At 42.3% G+C, this 8,909-nt stretch overlaps 1 protein-coding gene across 4 annotated transcripts in view; it reads left to right on the forward strand.

Annotated features, from left to right (window-relative positions):
• Nucleotides 1-8,909, forward strand: part of LOC109469219 — a 23,605-nt gene that overhangs the window by 9,214 nt on the left and 5,482 nt on the right. Inside the window, exon 1 of one of the 4 annotated variants that reach the window (XM_019767679.1) lies at nt 677-772. The exons of the other annotated variants lie outside the window; for them this stretch is intronic. The gene's annotated coding sequence lies outside the window, so the exon portion shown is untranslated. Of the gene's footprint in view, nt 1-676; nt 773-8,909 lie in introns of those variants that run through there. 4 annotated transcript variants of the gene reach the window in all.

An 8,909-nucleotide genomic window follows, 5' to 3' on the forward strand; every position in this document is an offset into this window, starting at 1 on the left:
TACTAGTATGCAGCTTACACTTCATCAAGGTCTGCACCCTGCAGGCTCTTGAGCATCTCTCGCACCATGTCCTGATTCTCATTGGTCATGTGCAGTCGTTGAACCTGTACTTTCCTCCCATGATGACCTCGGCCAGGCCTAGGCCTGTATCCCCGGGAAACACCAGCTGTGGAACTTCCTCCACGCCCATGAAAGGAGGGGGCCCCACCCGCTTTGGGCCCAGCAGATCTAGGAGGATCAAGACAAGTGAATATCACCTTTCATTTAAAGAATAGCCAATCAATCAATTGCTGAATCGATCAATCAATCAATTTTCCTAAAATCCTAAATCGCATCAGTTCAGACCATAAGACATACAAGGTACTTTATTTATGAATTACTAGTATGTTATACAATGAAGTCTATCAAAGTTATGAATCATGAGATTTTGTTCGATCTTAAAATAGTGTCTGAGAAATAACAGGACTCAATTACACAAGGATTTCAGATATGTGTTATCTAGCATTAACCTACTGATGGTGTTGTCTAAAATCAAAGTCATCATCCACATCATAATCCAGGTCAGTGAAGGTTGCTTCTCCCAAGTAGCCCTCAGCAACAGCAGATGCCCCTGCCTTCCTGCCCTCCCCACCACCACCAGCCAAGCAGGGCTTCCCTCTGCCTCTCCCTCGACCTAGGATAACATAAGGAAGGTGTGACTGTGAGTGAACCAAACCTACCAGTCTGGTCTTATGCAGTACCGGTACTTCCTGCACGATCCTGAAAAAATCTGGTATGTTATAACTTGTATGCAATGAGCTTTATTAGAGGAAACAAATTAACTCTGGATACATGTATGAGACATAATATTTTGGATAACAGCAATATAGTTTAACCTACCTCCTCCACCTCTCCCCCCTCTACCTCGCCCCCCACCACGTCCAGACGAAGGCTTGTTGAATCTTCCTCCACCGCGGTTGGATTTTCCACCTCTGCGTTTCACAGCTTCACTCATAATTGCTATTAAAAGGAGAACAACCTGGTTCATATTCATCCCAGGATGAACAGCAATTTTTGACTTCGTGAGACAATTTTACAGAATTACTGTGTTCTAAAAGTCATTGAAGGAAACACAAAAGAACTTTCTGACCAACTTTAAAAAAATCTATTTTTCTGCTAAAAATATCGCCAAGGAAATTACAACCCACCTATCAGCTATTGGCCCTCGCTCAGTCAGCAACTCGGCCAGACATGTGGCAACAGATCACCATACCAACGTGTGCTTTACTAACGGTGAAATCCACGTCGCCCAAATCATCATCTCGACTGGCGTGAGGCTCTCCTGGGAGTGGGCAAAATCGGAAAAAAGTCGCCATTTTGGTTGAACACATTTTAAATGAAAGGGGGTGTTAAAATGTTGGAAAATATGTACAACAAAAAAGGGATTGAATAAAATGGGAAAATGATTACATTTAGATAATTTATTACTAATAAATTACTCATTTGACCATGAATCTTTTGATATTTCAACACTGCCATCACAATATTGTTTTAAATATTGATGCACGTGTCCCCATTTATACAATAGGAAAGCCTGCAGAGTTAACCTTTGAACCGAAGGGCTGGTTGTGTTTTTGATGCAGGGCTGGATGCAGGGTGTGTTTGCTTGTTTGTGTGTTTGCTTGTTTGTTCGTATTTTATTGTGAAGGGGGAAGTGATCAATAGACACATGTACTGTTAGTCAAACATCATTTGCATGATTAATGAACTATTTAGGAATAAATTAACATAGGGGAACTATTTTATGGAAGTATAACTGTTAACTATTAAAAGTTCTTCAGAATCTTTAATAACGTTACTGTTCATCATGAAGTTGATGTATGTGTATCATTGGTCATTACCGGTTGATCTTACTGAATGTCTCTCTTCCACTGTGTTCTGCATCTGCAGTTATGGAATTGTCCTGAAGCTGCCATTAATGATTTTATATCGGATGTTGGTACTTATATTGAAAACTTACTGCATCATCAGCAATTCATGTGTATCGTCTCCTTGGTCGAAGTTACTAATAACACCAAGTCGGTTGATTGTATACAAATGGATTGTGGTTTAATATGGTCTACATGTTGTACATTATATCCAAGCTTGCTAGTAATTGACACAACAAGTCAAGGGTACAGATGTGAGTGTGAGAACTATGATACAGTTTAGTACTTTTATCAAGAGGCTTCCTACCTATTAATGTTATTTTGTACTTACTATACAATTGTAGGTGTTCACTTAATTACAACACGTCAAGCTTGCCTTTGCATGAGATAAAGATTGTCGAAAGAAGCCTACAATTGGACTCTACCATAAAATCACGTTTTTTATAACATAGCACTCATTTTTTTTAGCTTACTGTAGATGCCAGATACCTACATAGTACATACATTAGAAATTAGAATGATTGATACTCATGCATTATAAATTTACCTGTTAAAACTTACTTAAGACAATAAATCAGGCTGCCTTTCTACACAGAGCTGACTGATTGGAAGATATTGAGATAAATTAATTGCAGGGTACCTAACTTGCCTTTCAGTTTCACAATTTGTCAAACCTGACACAGCCATGGCTCAACATACTAGTATTATGCAATGATGGCTGTGTGCGCAGTAAATCGCCGGAAACGTGACTTTGTATGGTATGTTTTGGCCGCGATATCCCTGAAATTGTAATATCTGTGTACATATCTTTATATTTTCTGAAAAGCCTGTTAGTTGTAGCCTTTATAGGTGGCGTAATGTTGGTGGTCCAGCTAAGACTTCCTGGTATTCGTCCGCGCGGATGGTTATGTGGCCTTTTCGCCTGACTGCCGGGATGGTACGTTCTATATGCGTTCTGGGTGTGTTCGGGCCATCGAAGATAGCGATAAACTTATCGCATCGATTTTAATTAAATTCAAATTTTGGAAACATTAGGTTCTGAGCTTCTTCGAGTACTAAGCCGTTACCCTGGGAAAATTCGTTTTTTCCATGCAGCCATGGTTAAAAATGACGAAAAAATGACCCCTTTTTTCAAAATGTACTTTGATGTGCCTCATTTACCCCTAAATAAATTGGGCGCAGAAAATATCAATCAAGTGTATTGATAAGCGGCACGGCACCCCTTTCCACCAAAAGAGTGAAAAATTCCGACCCGCGTTTAGTACAGAAATGACAGCCCGTCGGGCTGAGGGTGTCAAATTGCTCGAAATACGGAGGGGAAACTCCGGTCCGAGACCTTAAGTTAACTTTGGCTTCCAATTAAAAGGAACACAAAATGATTTTCTACAATATCCTAAATTTCCACATTTATACATAAAACCAGTTTATAACTGCTATGGTCCACATCTGTATGCCCTCTAAGAACTTATATAGGTATATAACTTATATAGATTTATGATATTGGAACAACTTGTCAAAGTTAATTGAAACATTGATATTAATATATATTGTATCTGTGTGTTATGTGATGAAAACTTTTGCAAAACTATGTCAGTAGTTACACAATTTGCAAGTTCATGCACAGCAAGTTCAAATGCATAATTCATGTATTTTCCAACTTTGCAGAACAGAAATTCCAGTTGCTATTCTACCCTCAGTATCCACATGACAGGACACTTCTGGTGCTAGTTTTATAGTAAGCATGGTCAACAATGTAGTTCTCATAATGTCAACACAATGGCACTAATCACATGATATTTCCTGAAGCCTCATGACGCACTGGTCAGCAGTGGGCCGTTTTGCTGGGTCAGTGCTCCAGCAGGCTATCATGAGCTGTTTCCATTCAGTAGGTGCAGAAAACTCTTTGTTGGGATCTGGTCGTCTGCCTTCCATGATTTCTGTTGAAAATTCCTTCAGCCTTGAAAGAATTAAAATAATGTCAGTACTAATGAATGAAAGTACCAACATCTATCTATCTCAGGAAGTTGTGAGCTATACTCATTAATTTGTCCTACTACTAGTATGATCCTTGAATATAGGTCACAATGCACCACTACCTTGCCATATATGACAAGTGAAATGATAACACACCTTGGGATGGCAAAGTCCTTGGCGTGAGGTGTCTCCTCTCCGTACCACATCTCCCACAGAAGGATGCCGAAGCTGTACATGTCTGACGGCTTCCCGTAGCGTTTCTCCTGTAGGACCTCAGGCGCGATGTACGGTGGGGTGCCACACAGGGTTCCGGTGATGTTTTCAGCCTTCTTGGTCAGTCCAACATCGGCTAGCTTGATGACTGCTCCACTTGCACTCGTCTCAGGGATCTATTTAGGACGTTTAATTGATTAGGGATAAGTATACTCTGTCAAGGAATCCATGTCTAACCGAAGTCTTGAACCTTTTTAATCAAGCTCATATGCATCTAGTCGTCTTTCTTAACTTGCTGGCAGTGACCAAAAGATTATTACATATTAAACATTGTGACATATCTACATATTTCTCAGTTTACAGGCATGTGAATTGGGCAAGCATTTTCTATTTCGAGCCCACCTGAACCAAAATGTTCTCCAGTTTGAGGTCCCTGTGGACGAAGCCCATGGAGTGGATATAGCGCAGTGCTGTTGCCATCTGCACAGCCAACGGTTTGATGACGTTGAACGCTGTCATCCGTTCTGTGGTGCCTTTTCTGTGTTTGCCCGGGTTCCTATTACGTGTGATACAGATGCATGTATATGAGAAATTCAAAGTATTAATTCTATCAACATTATGCGGGGCAGAACAGTCATAGTAATAGATAAGATAAGAACAGAAAATCGTATAAACTGTTTGTACCTGTCTCTCTGGCAGATGACGTATTCCTTCAGATTGTCCTGGCAGAGCTCAGTCACAAAGATGAACTTCTCGTGATGTGCCCAGAAGACGGTGCCGTGGAACTTGATCACGTTCTGGTGACAAAGGCGCCTGTAGAAATATACATATGTTAGTAACAAGTTCCAAATTCTAACAAAAACAGCTAAAATCTGGAGCGTCAGTATATCATTAATAGTGAAAGCAATCAAAGTCTTGGGGAAGAAGTTTGACTTGACGCTAAAAGATAGCATACTGACAGTACCTCAGATTGCTTTCCTCTTGAAGCAGGTCTGTTGCGTTTTCTGCGGAGACGCTGTCTTTCATGTACTTCATTGCGACCATCGTAGAGTCAATCCGGGCCTTGTAGACGTCCCCGAAGCTGCCAGAATCAATCAGCTCTCTTTCAACTAGGTCTTCATATTCAATGTCGTACTGCCGGATGGTTGTCACATAGCAGCAGTCAAGCTCACCTCGGACTTTCTCGCACGTTTCGAGGCTGGGGACGTAATGTTTTTCGGTGAGAACGATCGCTTCTTGTTTCCTCAACTTGTACCCCTCATTCATCAGTCGTTCGTCTGACTCGATAAGCTGTGGGATGGTGCCGAACAGACGATCGATGTATGCAGATGTGGACTCTACCTGTTGCCCGACGACCCGGCGGAGATTTTCGTCTGTCACGAAGTTCTGGACCGTGTCATTCGCGAGCTTCTCCATGTACGACACCTTGTTCTTCCTGTAATCTTGCAGTTGTTTTTTGTTGGCAACCTTTTTTCTAATGGCCATCGCCCCCGCTGCGGGGAGAGCGAATAGGCCTACGACCACTCCTATTGGAATGACCAAAGGTGAGGCTGCACCAAGAGCAATCTTCTGACCAGTAGTGAGGCTTGCTGCACTGTACTCAGGAACATAGAACACGCTCTTACCGACTTTGCGGCCTGGAACTGAGACATCGGAGTTCTTGGCGTGCTGACCCGCGGTGGCCATCTTGTCTTCGATGTCTGCGATATCCTCCTCTACAAAGTTAAACTCGGCACGGAACTGCTGCATCAGCTTGGACCGGAGGTTGCTGAAGAAGTCCCTGTTCTGATCCCACGTGCTGATTGCTTGCTGGATTCCTTGTTCCACCAACTTCTTTGTCAGATGATCCACCACGGCCCAGCTGTCGTTGTCGGGTAGCTCCTTCTCTTCCCACTGATAGAGCCACGCGCGAATTTCGTCGGACGTGAGGTACTGCCGAAGATCCTTTACTGCATTGTCGACTTTCTCTTGTAAGACCCGCCTCATCTTTTTTTCAGCAGAGGATGCTGCTGTACTGAGCTTCTTCAGCCTTGCCACAATGTTACGCCGTTGTTGCTCAAGAGCCGGGAGTTCCTCGTCCACCAAGTTTCCCAGCATCACGCGAAGATGGAAGGATGACCTGTCAAGGAGATAGGCCAGCCACCTGTAGGGCATTAAGTATATGTTGTTGAAAATACATTTGTGCATCTATAGATGTATATACAAATGGTGCATTGCTATGAACATGAAACCTCTCAGGATGACTTACCGGTAGTTCAGCTCGACCTTGGCATGTAGACCGATAGGCAGCAAGTCTTGTAGGCCATTCAACAGCTTTTCAAAGTCCTTAGTGATGTAGTTGGCTTGGTTGCGAGCCATCGCTGCCTGTAAATAATGGGTTTAAAACTGAAAACACATACATATATTGCATTGCCAAATAGTTTCTACAGACAGCAAGCACTGTCTCAAGTAAGGCATTGCCGTTGCAACTCAAACATACAGAAATGATAATGTGTCACTTGTAAGTACAATATTTACAACATAAATTAGCAAATACGGAAGAATTGCATTGGCTAGATGGAGACATAACAGGTGTAGACGGTCAGCGATGCTACTGACCAACGTAAGAACACATCTTAAGCCATATTAGTAGGCCGGACGGGTATTATCATGCCCAAGTAGAATATCGACAGGCCGCTTGTCATACAGTGTGTACATTACCTTCTTTGCTGAGATCTTGAACACTTGAGATTCATCTAGTTCAGGCCAGCAGCGCTTCAGTTTCCTTACGGTGTCGTCCCAAACCTCGCCTGCTTCCTTGGATGGCACCATGTCCCACTTGTTGCATACAAAGATGGCTGACTTTGGGTCGAACATCGGCGGCTGATCGGGATCGCGTCCGTGTGTTAAGGCCTGTAGAAGATCCCCGAGCTGGTTGGAAAGTAACAACATGATTTCGTTTCAAAGGTGACATTATCTTACATTATCTTACATTATCTGTAACAAACTATAAAATGCGGAAACGCCATATTCCTCTCTGCTGTACATGACAGTGATCGGTAGAGGAATTTTTGATTTTTCTCTACCAAGCTCTGTGCTGCCATGTACTGGTTAAAACCAGGTACATACCCGGTCAGGCTGGACTCCTCCGGCGTTAGCGCTGTTGATGATGTACATAAACGCGAAAGCGTTCGGCAGGTATTTCTTCACCATCTCTGTGAGCTGCTCATTCTCCCCCACTCCAGGACTGTCCACTATGGTGATGCCACCCTGAGTGTGAGGAGGAAAGTAGAATAAAAAATGGGTCAGAATACCATGATGCTTGGTGCTGTTACGCGTCTTTACTTGTAAGCTTTTCGTCAGAGTCATAAGTGTGCACAAAACCACATGGCATGATGCGTAGGCAAATAACACTCTGAAAGTAGAATATTTCAATCTCAGCTTTTTTTCAGGAAACGCTCTAAACAGTGAATAGGAAACAGTGCACTAAATTGAAGCATAGTAAACAACAGAAACACATATTTGATGAAATATTTTGGATATTTATCCTCGAGAGGCAGATTACTGGTGATGCCAAAAAAACAAAAAAAGAAATCAATATGCTAGCAGACACCATTCAGAATGTCACTCAAATGCAATGTAGTCGCTTATAAAGAGAGATTCACCACTGATAGAGGATCAAAGTTTTTAGTGATACTAAAACAAGTGAGATACCTCAAGCAATGGAAAATCCAGGAAGATCTCAACTTTGTTGTATTCGAAGGTACGATTGTCTCTTCCTTCTTTCTGGTAGACGAATTTAGAGAGTTCCTCCATACGAGCGTCCTTGCTGCCCTGAAGTGGCACTTCAACGTAACTGGTGGGATCTCCAGTTTTAAAGGCCCTGATCCTTTCCTGTTTGCCATGTTTCAGCTCACAGATGGTAGATGTTGAGCTAAGGATGGAGTAGGGCAGCAGCTCTTCACCCAGGATCAGGTTCAGTAGGGTGCTCTTCCCCGCTGATGTCTCACCTGCACAAGAATGACGTCTTGAAGTTAATTATAACGTTACCACATCACCGCAAAATCAGTATGTCAGCATCCTCTACAGGCGGTAACTCTACACCACAACCAGAACATAAGATTAAGAAATTGTAAAACCTTCTTTGTCCCTATATTTTTCCAGGTAAGTTACACACAACCGTGTATAAAAGGAAATAAGAGTTTAGGCCGGAGAAATATCCCAAGGGTGGAGCATGATAAAAATGTGTTGAAGGCGGCGCTTCGTATGACAGTACACATACGCTGAACCTTGAAAGTAAATGTAATCATTAAATCATTAAATTACATGCACATTATTTACCTGCCACGAGGATATGGCATGCATCATCCCTCAGCTGTTCCAGTTTGGTGGTGAGAAGAGACTGGAACCTGGGGATGTTAGACTCGAGCTGCTGTTTAGCGGAGTCGTGGAGTCCTTCTGCATATGTTGCAGCCTCTTCAAAGTGGTAACATAGCTCCTGCCGTGAGACCCGATCCTTTTCAAGGACACTTTTCATAAGACCTGCGGCCTGCACAATCAAATCAGCAGATGGGTCACTGACTAATTTATTTGTTTATATATTTATTTATTTCTGTTTTATTTAAACAGGGTAGAAACCTCAGTGCTATTTAAAACCACTGCTTTTCAGGAATGCCCTGTAACAACAAGTGACATATGAAAACAATGAAATCGACACATCAACAATACATAACCTTACAAATAACTAAGCGTCAAAACAAAATCGTTAACCGTAAATCAATGTCGTTAAGCCAGGCCAAATGTGAGGAGGTACAGACTAAACAATAGAGTTTCGAT

Source organism: Branchiostoma belcheri, unplaced genomic scaffold (genome assembly GCF_001625305.1).
Source record: "Branchiostoma belcheri isolate BF01 breed outbred unplaced genomic scaffold, Haploidv18h27 scaffold20, whole genome shotgun sequence".
Classification (NCBI taxonomy): Eukaryota; Metazoa; Chordata; class Leptocardii; order Amphioxiformes; family Branchiostomatidae; genus Branchiostoma; species Branchiostoma belcheri.